Genomic DNA, 15,253 nt, shown 5'->3' on the forward strand with positions numbered 1-15,253 from the left:
AGATTGTTGTTGAAATCTCATTGATTCCCCAAATCTGAGGATTTTGAGAAATATGATGATCAGCAAATGTTTTGAAAATTGAATTTAACACATCAAATTTGTCCAAAAAAATTTAAATTGTATTTTCATGTCATTTTGTTAGGGGCTGTGCAATAGTTATGAGCCCTGGGGGAGGGTAAAATTGGGGTGCAAGAAATTTTTAGCGAGCCGAGAGGGGGGGGGCAAGCCAAGAGGGGGGGGCAAGCAATAGGCACACATTCATGGGGCGCCTTTGAAATAAAACCCTCTAAAAAGGCTTCCAAGGAAAACTGTACGGAAACGCTTAAATATGCTACGCTCGCAACATACATCTAGACCATTTTAGGTTTGCAAATTGGAATCCCAAAAATTTGGCATGTTCAAGGGGGGGCAAGCAATTTTTGGCAGGCCGATGGGGCGGCAAGCGATTTTTGGCTAGCCGCTTGGAAATTTTACCCCCGGGGGCTCATAATTATTGCACAGCCCCTCAAAACTATCACTATTGCAGGAGTCAACTATACTTTATAGTTAGCCCCACATCAAAAAACACCAAAAGGCCGTGACTAGTCACAGACCTAATATGTAGGCAAGAGCTAATTTGCACATATCACATGATCACCAACTGCCATTTCAAATTTGGTAAGTACCATGCATGCTGTTATATATAAGTAAGCTTGCTAGATGATTACAAAACGAGGTGGGGTCAAGATGTCAAGAGGGCTGAATTTACACAATTTTCATTCCGTCTATCTTGTTCTCACTATGGCAATGTTGTTCCCGGGAGCAGTCTACACCCTTGCCATTCCTTGGTTATGCCTTGGGGGGCAGGAGTGTATGGAAACTCAACAAGATTCACTTTAAATAATTAGCCATTAAAAAATAAGTTTAAATTTCAACGTTTATTGCAAGAAATAAACCTACATGTTAATTTTCTGTCTTTAATTTAAAGTGTGGACAGTATATACCTTTCCTAGCAAATTAGCTTTTATTCAGTGGCATAGCATGTGCCTCCCCCAATCGATTGCAGAATTTAGAAACGCTCAAAGGAAATTTACCCCAAAACAGCTTGCGCCCCTACCCCATATGATGACCAATGCTACGTCACTGGTTTTATTGTTTATGAGAGAACTTACAGGATACTTCTACAAGGTGTCCCAGAATGATTTATACCGCGTTTGAACAAAATATCAAAGATATATAGTCAACAGTGTATCTAATCTTAATAAGTGCAATACAATGCCAGACATATCTCCTACTTATTCTGTGACTTTCATGGAAATGGCTTGATTTGTTTTCGTGTGACATTGCTATTACTGAAAATGGACGAAAGCGGCATGTGTGTAATTTACAGTGCAAAGGCATCATAACACATGGATCCTTTATCACCATCGTCCAGCCACACTGTGCAATATAAGGCCAAAAAAAAAAAATTGTTGTGTTGCCCTCAACCGTCCGGTCCTAAATCCTGAAAAATCAGGGTCGCAATTTTTTTTTTTTTTTTTTTTTTTTGGAATGATGATTTTTACAGATTTGTTCAAAAAATCAATGTTTTTCACTTAAAATTAATATTATATTGAAAGACTAACAGGTATCCAGAAGTCAAAATTGACAAATGTCCCTAATTGAAGAAGCATTATTTAATATTTATGGGATTTTTAAAATCTGAAGGTTAAAAAAAAAAAAAAAAAAAAAAAAAAAGAAATCCGACCGCCCGACCCAACTTTCCCATTTTTCCATTTGAGGGCAACACAACAATATTTTTTTTTTTTGGCCTAATGGAGAAATCCTACATTCTGTTATAGGAAATACACCAAATTTGGCACAGATGTAGAGCTTAAAATGCCAAATAATTCTTGATATGGGATTAAGTGAAACATTTCAATATGACATCATATATTTAGGTTGAAAAACATACTTTTTTTTGTGATTTTTACCCCAATTATTACCCAAAAATGCCACTATTTCCTCCGCAGTTAATTTTAATCTTCTTCGTCACATAGCTGTGGGTTTGCCAATATACTGTGGACATAAATGCATGCTGTGACACTAAGGACGAACCTTCTCTTTTATGAAAAATCCATCTCTGCCGGCATTTCAAATGATGAAACTCACACACCGCAATTGGCTTCAAAACTGCCGCCAAAGAAAGAATAGTTTAAAGTCACTCAAGCGTAGCAAATCCTTTATTCCATATAAGGATTGCTTCGTAACATCATAAATAAACGATAGATATCGACTATTTAGTAGAAGTAAGAACAGGGCACAACAAATATACTGCATAACATTTTCCAAATAACTTTGTGCTGAAAGGTTAGTAATTTGACAGATTTTCAAAATAGGTTGCTTTGTAAAAACTTGGAATTCACCATTTTTATGCAATCCTCTCTAACTAGAAACGTCCAATTTTTAAAATCTAAAAAATCTGAGAAAGCTAAATATATGTAGAACTTATTACAATGCAAAATAATATGACCAATAAAAATGCCGTTTATACCCAAAAATTTTTATCTGTCCCGGTATAAATCATTCTGGGACACCTTGTAGATATCAATTTTGAAGCAACATCTTTCTATAAAGTTAGTTGAGTACAGCCAAAATGGCTTGCTGAGCTCAGCCAAGCTTTGCTTCCTTCACTGGTGGTCTTCGCTAGAGACTTTGATGCTAACAAGCAAACAGTATACCAGTTTGCTGATATGTATCAGAGCCTTCAGCAAAACAGCAGGAATATAAATATGACTCGATGACACAAGCATAATAAATTTCCTTCGTATTCAGTAAGAACATAACTACTCATTAAACAAGCACGTCTGTGGTTGTTTACGGTCAATAGAAAGGTCCATGAGGTGTCAAGGGGCTGTAATTCAAACATGGTCGTAAAATAGTTGATTGTTTGGGGGTCGTAAAATAGTTGATTGTTTGGGCAACTGTGGTATCAGAGCAATGAGTGTAAATTCACCAAAACCAGTTTTTTACAGCCTTTTATAGGGTTAGCATTTGATATAAAATTGGATGATTGAGCCCATATTTATTGGTCAAGCTATGAGTTTTAAAATATTATAAACTCATAACGAGCCCAATAAATATTGGGCGTAAAGCATCCAATTTTATCATTGTTTAGGATCCAATATTTTCATACACTTGGATTCATCAAAACATGCTAACAGCTGGGTACCCCTTCGCTAGAATCAGTAACCGAAGGTAGCGAAGTGTGACTGAACTTTTTTTTGGCTGCCTTCCCTTAATACTCAGTATTATAATTACTATGTGTTTCTTTAATACACAGGCATTCCTATGTTCTATTGCGATTTCTCACCCAGTGTGAACTTCTACACCTAGGTCAGTTTGGCGCACAATTTGTGACAGTAGGGGCTGTGCAATAATTATTATCCACCACCCACCCCCACCAAGCAAAAAACATCTAATATACTAAAAGTGTTTCTCTTCAGTGTGAGTTTTGATGTGAGTTTTACTAGTGTGGTGTGAAAGGGCACTACTATTACCAAAACATTTCTGACAGAACTTGCACTGAAAGGGTTTCTCTTTGGTATGAGTTCTGATGTGGTTTACAAGGACAGATTTTCTAGCAAAACATTTCTCACAGTACTCGCACTGAAAGGGTTTCTCTTTGGTGTGAGTTCTGATATGGTATGTCAAACTAATGCGCTGAGTAAAACATTTCATACAATATTCACATTGAAATGGTTTGTCTTTAGTATGAATTCTGATGTCTCAACATGTTTGTTTTGTGGGAAAAATGTTTCTGACAGTACTCACACTGAAATGGTTTCCCTTCAGTGTGAGTTCTTGTGTGGACTTTTCTGCCAGCAAAACATTTCTGACAGTATTCACACTGAAAGGGTTTCTCTTTGGCATGAGTTCTGATATGGTATGTCAAGCTATGGCGCTGAGTAAAACATTTCAAACAATATTCACACTGAAATGGTTTCTCTTTGGTACATGTATGAATTTTGGTATGTCTCACCAAGCAACATTTTTGGGCAAAACGTTTCTGGCAGTGCTCACACTCATATGGCTTCTCTTTTATGTTAAAACCGTCATTACATTGGTACGATATCTTACCATGGCTATTCAAATGCCTTTTTAATTTACCATTTTTTGACAAACTTTTCTGACAAAATTCACTTTTGTATCTACGAGCTCGCAAATATTTAATAAGATGTTTGTTTATGTGGGTTTTCAATTTGTCTAAAGAATAATGTACAATTCCACAAAATGCACAAGTAAATGGCTTCAAATATTTCATTACCATCCTGTTGCTGCTTGCAACATTTATTTACATGGAACTTTAGATGAACCCTACAAAATTCATAAGACCAAGATCTTGAATTAGTAACTGTGTTCACATAACACCCACCATATGTAAGTCAATTCTAGCTGTAGTGTCCTTCAATGGAACAGCGAGCAATACAAGATCCCAGCCCTCACTGGCTGCTGTCTTTGTTCTGTTTAATCCTCACTGACTTCTGTCTCTGTTCTGTTTCTACTTTCAGTAATTTCTAATTGAAGATGTATATCGGTGGATCAACAAACCTTAAATGTAAAACAAATGGATGTCTGTTATTATTGCTTATTGCATTCCCAGCAGATCGCATTAGAAAAGAAAAGAAGTTTGTATATTGCCCTTTTCCGACCGACCTAAAAATCTGAAAAATATGGTCTTGTTTTTTCCCCTTCATATTTGCATTTTCATAAATTTGGTGTAAAATTCACCAAATGTTTTGCCCCTTGCAATTCCCATCGCACAACTCTGGTATATTATATTAACAACTTGATCCTGGAAAACTTTTATTGGTAAGGATTTTATTTTGTAGTGAGCTAGCGTTTGAAAAAGAGGTAAACCGACCAACAGACTCCAACTTTGGAGTTTAAAAGCATTATAAACTTTATTAGGCCTTAGATTAAGATAAATTACAAATTCCTCTAGGCGATTGATAAAGGTATGGCATTCACCCTTTCATTTGAATTACTGAATTCATTTTATTAGTCTTTCATGTGAATTACAATGGTAACCATTTGAAGTACTAAATTAATTTTATCAGGTCTTGTGCATTACAATGGTAATTGTACATGGACACAAAGAGAATAGCTTTATATGCCTGCCGACAAGCATATTCAGTACATGTACTTCTGACAATATTCACACTGCCAAGGTTCCTTTTTGGTGTGAATTCTGATGAGGTTTAGTAGGGCACCTTTTAGGCAAAATAGAGCTGACACTATTCAACCTGACAGTGTCTCTCTTTAGTATAAAGGTGTCTCTTTGATTTGAATTCTGATATGCTGTTTGGTGTGAGTTCTACTAGATTAATTTTTGGGGTAATAGAAAATGAAGAATTTCTGACAGTAATGACTTAAAGGGTTTCTCTCTGGAGTGAATTATGACATATCTTTAAGATCCCTGTTATCCATAAAACATTTCTGGCACAGTACTCAGACTTCCATGTTCAGTATGTTTTTTGTAATGGAAGGGCAAATGCAGCTGCACTTCTACCAGCGATAGTTGACATCTTGGGGTACACAAAAATTCATGATAGCAATTGAACCAGAGTTACCTTTGGTGGGAAAAGGTCATCAAGATGGTCAAAGGTCAAATATTTGGCTTCTCTATGGGGTCAACAAACACAAAAAATTCTCCAACATATATTACAGAGCAAACTTTTAAAACAAAACCAGCAATATTCAAAGATGTTGATCAAATACTGCGTACACCTCAAACCTACCATGGATGGAAGTCCAGCAAAGATGTCCTGGAGTGAGCTGCAATACAAGACCAAACTCCTTCCTGGCTAATTCTGTTTTGGTCCTGGTTTTATAGTTTCCAAATGAATATCAAATGAATATCAGTGGATCAGTATATCTGAAATGTTAAAACAACATTAATAAACTTTTAATATATCTTTTGAAATCAGATATTGATTCTTTACCCTATCACTGCTTAATGGGAAGAGATAATAAATATACAATTAATAATAACAATAATATAATAATAAATACAATTTAGGATTTAGGATTTGTTACATGGAGATAACCAGTGATTTTCTGTGCAAAATATGTTGGTTAACTGTTCCACCAAATGATCATTTAAAGTCATAATGTGAGATCTTATAATATAAAAGTGGTTAATTTTTTTCAAAGTTGATTTTTTTTTCATATTTGTAATGCTTAAACATATGTCCCAACTTGCACCTAAATGCAATCAGCCAAATTTGTTGTGTTTGAAGGTCAACAGAGCAAAGTTGGACACAAAGTCATATTCTTTTTTAGACTTTATGTCACACTAGTTAGATTTCTTTCACTTTACATTTTTTTCTTTACATTGCTATTTCAGCTAAAATGGACGGCAGCAACCCTTTCCAGCAGTTATTACTAATATCATTTAAAAAAATAACACATTTAAAATTTGACGGAAATCATACATTATGACTTTAATAGTGCATTTCATATTATAAATAGCTCATATTTATAAATACATGTACCAGTATTTCCATCTGTGTTAATCAACATTCCTATTGACTACTGCTTGCAGATGTATGTTTAGACTAGAGTGGCAAGTTTTCCGTGATTTAAAACACCGAATTCCACGATTTTCCGTGCGTGGTTCTAAATACTAAATTCCATGATTTTCCGTGATGTAATTTCAATTCTGAGTTCACATTCAGGGTAAAAAGAAGTCATTTGCATTATCTTTTTAGTTGTTTTAAGCCTGATATCTTTGAAGACGGACTTCATTTTCATTATTTTAACCTCAAATCTCTTTATTTTTTCTTCATTTTTATTTTTCTCCGCAAATTTCTCTAGTTGAGACCAGTGTCTCCATATTATACAATTACAGTCTTATTTGACATTGCGTTTTGTTACCTGGAGAGATTTAATCATGCCTTCCCTCCTCCAAACCAAATCGATACTTAATAACTCTTGTAGTGAGGGATCAACATTTAACCACAGCCTCAGGCAAAACCCACTTCCTGGGAACCAAATACCACACAAGGTTATTTTTATGTAATTTTTATGTAACTCATTGACCCATTTGTGTTATATACTGCCTCTAGCTACATGTATGACATCCTTGTGATCTGGTCAACTCATTGACAGATACGGACCTCAGGAGGGAATTCAATTTTTGGATCAATTCTCTCCAGGTAGTGAAACGTAATGGGTGCAAGAATACAATACTACTATATGTACATGTATAACAGTGTAAGTTGTTGCTATGAAATATACCTAACATTTTAATTTAGTGAACCTAATTCATTTCATTATTTGGAGCAGATGGTAAATGACAATAGCTATAGGTACAAAACTGCATGTTAGCGGGCATAGTAGGCGGTCCATGCGGTCAAAGACAAATGACAACTAAGTCGTTTCCTTTCAAATGTCTTCGAGCAGTTAAAGACATTTAAAATAAGCATTCTTTAGGTGCTGTAGTCACTGTAACTTAGACAGTCGACATGTAAAACCAAATAGTCTAAGACAAATTCAAAATTTGCAGTCATATTGAAGACCCTAATAGGTAGTCAAGGACTAATTTGCATAAATGTCACATGATCATCAACAAATACCATTTCAAATGTGACCCCTCAGCACAACTGAGCCCGGATGTCGCCATTGCCACTATTGAGATATGCTCCATTGAACTTAACAATAAACAATACGAAGCAATGGATTTATTGACTGTTTTATTGATTTTTCGCTACTTTGTCAAGTACTATAGACATGGTATACATCATTTTAAAGCTAATTTCAAGCAGAATATTTTGGTTGAATATCTCAAAAATGATGATTGGCGACATCCGGGCTCAGTTGTGCTGAGGGGTCAGAAATTTGCTGTTAACAGGGTTGCCAAACCCGCGATTTCGTAGCCCATTTGGAGTATTTTTGAAGATTTTTCCAGCGACTTTTGACAATTTCTTGTACCATAGAAACCAATGGTTAAAAAAAAAATTGGGCTACTTTTCAACATTGGCTCCCGCGACTTCAGATAGTTTCCTGTCCCATAGAAACCAATGGTAAAGAGAAAAATTGGGCGACTTTTCGATTATTTGACCCGCGATTCCGGCTGAAATCTTTTGGCAACCCTGGCTGTTAAATTCAATCTGTACAGAAGATGGATGTTAGAGGGTTTTTTTTAAAACTTTTTTAATTCAAACATTTGTACAATAGGAAATTGTACAATACAGATGACTACAATGTATGAACAATAAACTGGTGGCTTCTGGACTAGCTGCATGCAGATAGGTAGAATTGTATAAGATTATGATTTGAGTCGGTATATACTCTACATGATCACTGCAAACCAGTGTATATTCATGTACTTACTGTATTCAAAATTAGTTTCAGTGGCAACCATTATATGTGTACATCCATATCAAAACGATGCACTTGTCGGTTGCTACATGTGTCTCATTTCACATAATAGCTAGGAATAAATACTAGGCTCATATCAAGTGCAGGTCATTTCAAACCATCCCCAAGTCACATTGTTAAAGAATGTTCTCTGTATTCCTAAACCATGTGACTTGGGATGATTTGAAGTGACCTCCACTTCGGAGATGAGTCTGGTATTTATTCCTAGCTATTATGTGAAATGAGACACATGTAGCAGCCGACAAGTGCATTGTTTTGATATGGATGTACACATATTATAACATAAACATATTGTATGGAGCACCATGCAAGTATCATGTCAAAAGGTGCAGCATGATAATGGCGGGGTGGGGCTACGGTAATGTGTGTATCATTTTGGCATGCTAAAAATGAGCATTTTATAGAAGGTCTCAATGTGGGTTCATCAAGCCACATTAGGTTCAACTGCCTGAACAGAATTGATCACAACTTGGATTCCCTCCCTCTGTCAATGCTAACGTACCCAAATGTCATAGCTGTCAGTGTATGACACAGATGGGTCAATGAGTTACAATTTACATAAAATGACCTTGTGTGGTGTTTAGTTCCCAGGGAGTTTCCATGAGGCATGCAATTTTGATTAACTGTTGATAACTCACTACAAGAGTTATTACCATCAATTTGACTGAAAAAGGAGGCGAGACACGGTCAATAATCTTCAGGCAGTGGAATCTAATAATTTTGGCAGATAATTTTGAAGAGACATGGAAATAGCATTATGACAGCATATACTAGTGCCATAGATATAGTCCAGTCAAAGTGGGTTTTGACTCACCACTAATTGCAACAGAATTTTTTTCACTGCTATAAATGTCAGAGATGTCCCCTGAACAGCATACAAAAAGTATACTAAAATATACTTGGTGGAATGGTAGTTTTTGGCGGGAAAAGGTCATACAGGGTCAAATTTCAAAATCGCTCCAATCATTTTAAAAACTATACCAAATTATTCCTCTAGTCATAAGGATTCAGAAAAAGTATAGTTTGCCATATCTGTGATGTACGGTTCTTGAGTTATAACCGAAAAGGTCAAAGGTCAAATGTCGGGTTCAACAGAGGTCAAAAAACTAAAAATTGTCTGATTTTAACCAAAATGGTCTCAAATTGTTCGGCTTGCAAACATAATTCATTTAAAGAATATTTGCACTGTTTGGGTTGTTTAATTAAATGCGTAACATCGAAAACTAGGTCGGGTCAATAGAGGTCAATGGTCAATGACCTCTTTTACCCTGCTACCTAGGTAACGAAACATCCAAGATATGGCAAACTATTCTTATTTTGGAGTGTTTTTAAAGGACGAACACATTGAGACCATTTTAAGGCGATCGGAGCATTTTTTCTAAGTTGACCCACGTGGAGCCCAAAATTTGACCTTTGACCTTTTTGCTTATAACTTGAGAATGATACATCACAGATATGACAAACTATACTTTTTCTGAATCCTTAAGAGTAGAGGAATGCTTTGGTATAGTTTTTAATAAGATTAGAGCAATTTTGAAATTTGACCCTGTATGACCTTTTCCGCCAAAAACTACCTTTCCACCAAGTATATTTTAGTATATTTTTGGTATGATGTTCAGGGACATCTCTAAAATGTATAAAAGTGAAAAAAATTCTGTTGCAATTAGTGGTGGGTGACACCACTAATTTGTTTAGATTGACTGGACTAATAATAATAATTTATTTCTTCAGGGCTTTGTTTTCAAAATTTTGTCACAGTGAGTGGCCTATTTAGCCACAACACAAACATGTTACAAAATTCGAAGTTCATAAGAAAGACCAGTACATTACAGACTGTATAGTCTGTCCACATAGAAGTACAAAGTAAATAGACCTCAGAAACTGGAGGTATGAGAATAATTATTTCAGGGAAATGCTTCTTTGGCGCGCCAACTGCTGCACGATTTGTGCACCACACTCTTCACGCGTTGCGTCGCGCTCGCGTGTGATGCAAAGCATCGACCTCCGACGCCACAGATTTGGTTTGTACTTCTAAGTGGACAGACTGTAGGTTCCACAATTTCGGTATTATTTCCTGTTATGGCAAACTGCATATTCCTCAAATCATGAATATTCAAATCAAATTGAACAGGTGATGACTGGTTATGTACCTTTTGACCCCCTTTGGGTACGCCCACTGCTGGACCTACATTATACCGTAAAACCTCATCTACAAGCATATAGAGTGTCTTTGATGAAAGTTAAATTAATATGAAGCAGTCGTTAATATGCCAATACAATACATTGGTCTTACAATAGTTCTTGTTTATATATGCTTGTTGTGGTAATTTATTTGCTCAAACTCCATATGTTATCAATATTTTCGATGGATGATGCCTAAATTAATTTAGCCTTCATTAAAAACACTATATGTGACCATCCACCACAACTGAGCCCTGATGTCGCCAGTGCCACTATTTAGATATGCCCCATTGAACTTAACAATAAACAATAGGAAACAAAGGATTTATTGACTGTTTTATTGATTTTTCACTACTTAAATGTCAAGTACTATAGACGTGATATACATCATTTTAAAGCTAATTTCAAGCAGAATATTTTGGTTGAATATCTCAAAAATGATGATTGGCGACTTCAGGGCTCAGTTGTGCTGGATGGTCACATATATGCTTGTAGATAAGGTTTTACGGGAATTGGATTTAACTTGTGGCTCCCAAATTTCATGCATGCTGACACGTATAAGCAAGCCTGTTAGATGATTACTATATGAGGTAGTCAAGGTGTAAAGAGGGCTGAATTTACACAATTTCATTCCGTCTTATTTTCACCATGTCAATATTGTTCCAGGGGACAGTATACACCCCTTGTTATTCTTTGGTTATGCTAAGAGAGGGTACAGGAGTGTATGGAAACTCTGCAAGATTCACTTTAAATAATTAGCCATTTAAATGATAAGTTATAATTTCAACTTTTATTGCAAGAAATAAACCTACATCATAATTTAGAGTGTAGAGATTTATATGTGTTGGTAGTAGATATCAAAGATAAGTTTAAAACTAGTTGACAACACTCACATTTTTTTCGGAATAATTTCAGAGTAACCATACTCCGTCATCAGCGGTGTGATACTGGTGAATGAATTATGACCTTTACTTCCTGTTGACAATGACCTTTTTGGACCTTTTGTCAGGTGTTTCTAGAAGTAAAGTGTCATAGATTTTGGAAAGTTCTCAGCCCCTGTCCCTATTAAGGGTGGGCTGGTCTCATTCTTGATGAAAATGGCTTCTCTCACTTTTATTGACAATAGTTCTTTCTCTGCATTGTATCGGCGTTGTCAGTGTCAGCATCATGTCCTGTGCGCTTCTGGTGCTCTGCAATTGCTGATATATTTGAGGCGGTGTCTGCAGCGTGTTCTTTTAGTCTTTCTCCTAAAACTCACATCATTTCTCCAACATATACTTTGTCGCATTTTCATTCTTAATAGGGACGGGGGCCAAGAACTTTCCAAAATCTATGACACTTTACATCTAGAAACACCTGACAAAAGGTCAAAAAAGGACATTGTCAACAGGAAGGTCATACCATAGATGAACTCCTGGATGGGGCAGCTTTAATTAGCATGAGGCCGCATTGATATGTAAATAGCGTATTGTTATTTAAATTTGTGCCCAGACGTATTGAGGGCGACAGTCATGTTATCCAGACGGAGAATGGCTGCATATACCGGGCATGTCAATTTGCTGAGTGAAGGCTGATAATCACCTTTCTGTATAGGTAATAAGCTAGTATATTTCGTGTACCAGTTGGTTATAACAAAAATTAGTATCATATTAAATATATTAAATGTATAAACTGAAATTTACATGAATTTGAAGAGCAGAGCTTCGAAATGTAGCTAAGTCAGGTGATGTGAAATTCTGCTGCGTGACCCCCTCTGCGTGGTAGAATTATATTCATAAAACATTGAATTTAACAGATATCATGGGTAGACAACCACGATCTATCAGCATTTAAAATATATGTTAATTAACAAAGATAAATAATAAAGAGTACAAATGGCAATTAACTAGTAAACAAGCCTGAAATCTTAAAATGTTGCCACGTGATTTCCCGAACACATGATATGTCAACATGTGACCACTATTCAGATTTACCGTAAATATTTGGAGTATGCTTGCACATCATGCACATACACTGTGCATTTCTTTACTTCGTATAAAATCAATAATTCATGCTGGGAGCCAAGTAACATTGTCTGCTCAGTGCAGATTGGTATTTTATTTTACTTGAGAGCATAATAGAAATACATAAAGACGAATAAGGCGCCATGATGGAAGGTCAGGTCGGGTATCAAAGGTTATTATAACTTAAATACTACTTGTATTTCCCACCTTGCCTCTGTCACATATTTCCTTCATATTATTGACAGCAAGTCCTAATTTTGACTTTGCTATTGCAAAATGTCATTTCATATCAAATTAGTACTTTCTTTGAAAAAACATATCACTGGTGCCTGATGGGAATACCCGTCCGCCATTTCATTAAACTGGATCGTTTTCACCTGTTTTGTGCCCAGATGTATTGGGGGCGTGCTATATTCTCATTGAACAGGCAAAGTTCTCAAAACTAACAACGTTGTTATTTGCCAAACTCAATTAACATGATCCAAGGGGTCGAACATGAATTATTCATAACGAGCTATAACGGATCAATAACTGGCCTCACTTTCTAGCTAGTAAACCAGCTGAATTTTTCATAGATTTTGCGTTGCTAATAGAACAACCGTGAATTTAATGTCACCCCTTGGTCATACATCAGTCATTCACCAGTATCACACTGCTGATGATGGAGTATGGTTACTCTGAAATTATTCCAACAAAAACGTGAGTGTTGTTAACTTTTCTTTCATACATGTTAATTGTATTTCTTTAATGTAAGTGTAAACATCTTTCCCAGCAAAAGCATGTTTGATACTAATCACACTGCCAATGGTAAGTTTTATTGTTTATAAGATTACTTACAGGATACTTCTACATTTCAATTTCTATTAATTTAGGGAGTACATGGATTGCAGAGCTCAACAAAGCTTTCCTGCTTTCACTGACGGTTTAGCTTTGTTAGAGCCTTCGATACTAACAAGCAAAGCTCTGTATACCAGTTTATTGATATGTATCCGAGCCTTCAGCAAGCAGCAGAATTATAAATATGTGTCGATGACACAATCATAATCAATTTTCTTTGTGTACAGTAAATACATTACAAGAGCAAGAACGTCTGGGGTCGTTGTCGGCAGTCAATAGAAAGTCAATTTGAGCATGGTCGTAAAATAGATTCAACTGATTTTGGACGATCGTGGTATCGTTACAGTGTGTATATTCACTGAAGCCTGTCAGTTTGTAAGATTTTGCTAGAATGCGTTACTGAAGGCAGCAAAGTGTGGCTGAGCTCAGTGAACCATTTTGGCTGTCCTCTCTTTGGTATGAGTTTTGATGTGGTTTACAAGGATATATTTTCTAGTAAAACATTTCTGACAGTACCCACACTGAAAGGGTTACTCATCAGTCTGAGTATTTTTCATGTGTCTTTTAAAAGGTGTATCTTAAATGTGAGTTCTGATGTGGTTCACAAGGTTGCTTCTTTCACCAAAACATTTCTGACAGTACTGACACTTAAGGTTTTTCTTTGGTATGAGTTCTGATATGTCTTTTCAGATCACAATTCCGACTAAAGCATTTCTGACAGTACCCACACTGAAAGGGTTTCTCATCAGTGTGAGTAGTTTTCATGTGTCTTTTAAAGGGTGTATCTTTAGTGTGAGTTCTGATGTGGTTCACAAGGTTACTTCTGTCACCAAAACATTTCTGACAGTACTCACACTTATAAGGTTTTTCTTTAGTATGAGTTCTGATATGTCTTTTCAGATCACAATTCCGATTAAAACATTTCTGACAGAACTCACACTTAAAAGGTTTTTCACTGGTGTGATTTCTGGTGTGGATTACAAGAAGACTTCTGTCACCAAAACATTTCTGACAGTATTCACACTGAAAGGGTTTCTCTTTGGGGTGAAGTCTATTGAAGTGTTTTACAAGGTCATTTTTTTGGGTAAAACATCTCTGACAGTACTCACACTGAAAGGGTTTCTCTTTGGTGTGAATTCTGATATGGGGTATAAGGTGTCCTTTTCGGGCAAAACATTTTTGACAATACTCACACTGAAAGGGTTTCTTTTTGCCGTGAATTCTAATATGCTTCACAAGGTCATTTTTTACAGTAAAACATTTCAAACAGTACTTACACTTGAAGGGTTTTTCTCTAGTGTGCTTTCTGGTGTGGTTTACAAGAAGACTTCTGTCACTAAAACATTTCTCACAGAATTCACACTGAAAGGTTTTCTTTTTGAAGTGAATTCTGATATGGGTTTCAAGGTGCCCTTTTGGGCAAAAACATTTTCGACAATACTCACAATGAAAGGGTTTCTTTTTGTTGTGAATTCTAATATGCTTCACAAGGTCAATTTTTATAGTAAAACATTTATGACAGTACCCACACTGAAAGGATTCTTCTTTTGTGTGAGTTCTAGTGTGGGATACAAGGTAATTTCTGTCACTAAAACATTTCTGACAGTATTCACACTGAAACGCTTTCTCTTTGGTATGAGTTCTGATGTGGTTTACAAGGACATCTTTTCTAGCAAAACATTTCTGACAGTACTCACACTGATAGGGTTTCTCCTTGGTATGAGTTTTGGTGTGATGTGCAAGGGCACTTGGGTCACCAAAACATTTCTGACAGTACTCACATTGAAAGGGTTTCTCTTTGGTATGAGTTCTGATGTGGTTTACAAGGA

General features: G+C 36.0%; 1 long non-coding RNA gene across 5 annotated transcripts in view; it reads right to left on the reverse strand.

The window, feature by feature from the left end:
* LOC140168253 (uncharacterized) overlaps nt 1-15,253 on the reverse strand; it is a 65,431-nt gene that overhangs the window by 23,240 nt on the left and 26,938 nt on the right. For 3 of the 5 annotated variants that reach the window (XR_011861167.1, XR_011861169.1, XR_011861166.1), the window contains exon 6: nt 4,394-4,569. This is a non-coding gene — a long non-coding RNA (uncharacterized lncRNA). Of the gene's footprint in view, nt 1-4,393; nt 4,570-5,759; nt 5,897-15,253 lie in introns of all 5 variants that reach the window. The other 2 variants (XR_011861168.1, XR_011861170.1) reach the window with 2 other exon arrangements.

This window comes from Amphiura filiformis, chromosome 13, assembly GCF_039555335.1.
Source record: "Amphiura filiformis chromosome 13, Afil_fr2py, whole genome shotgun sequence".
NCBI lineage: Eukaryota > Metazoa > Echinodermata > Ophiuroidea > Amphilepidida > Amphiuridae > Amphiura > Amphiura filiformis.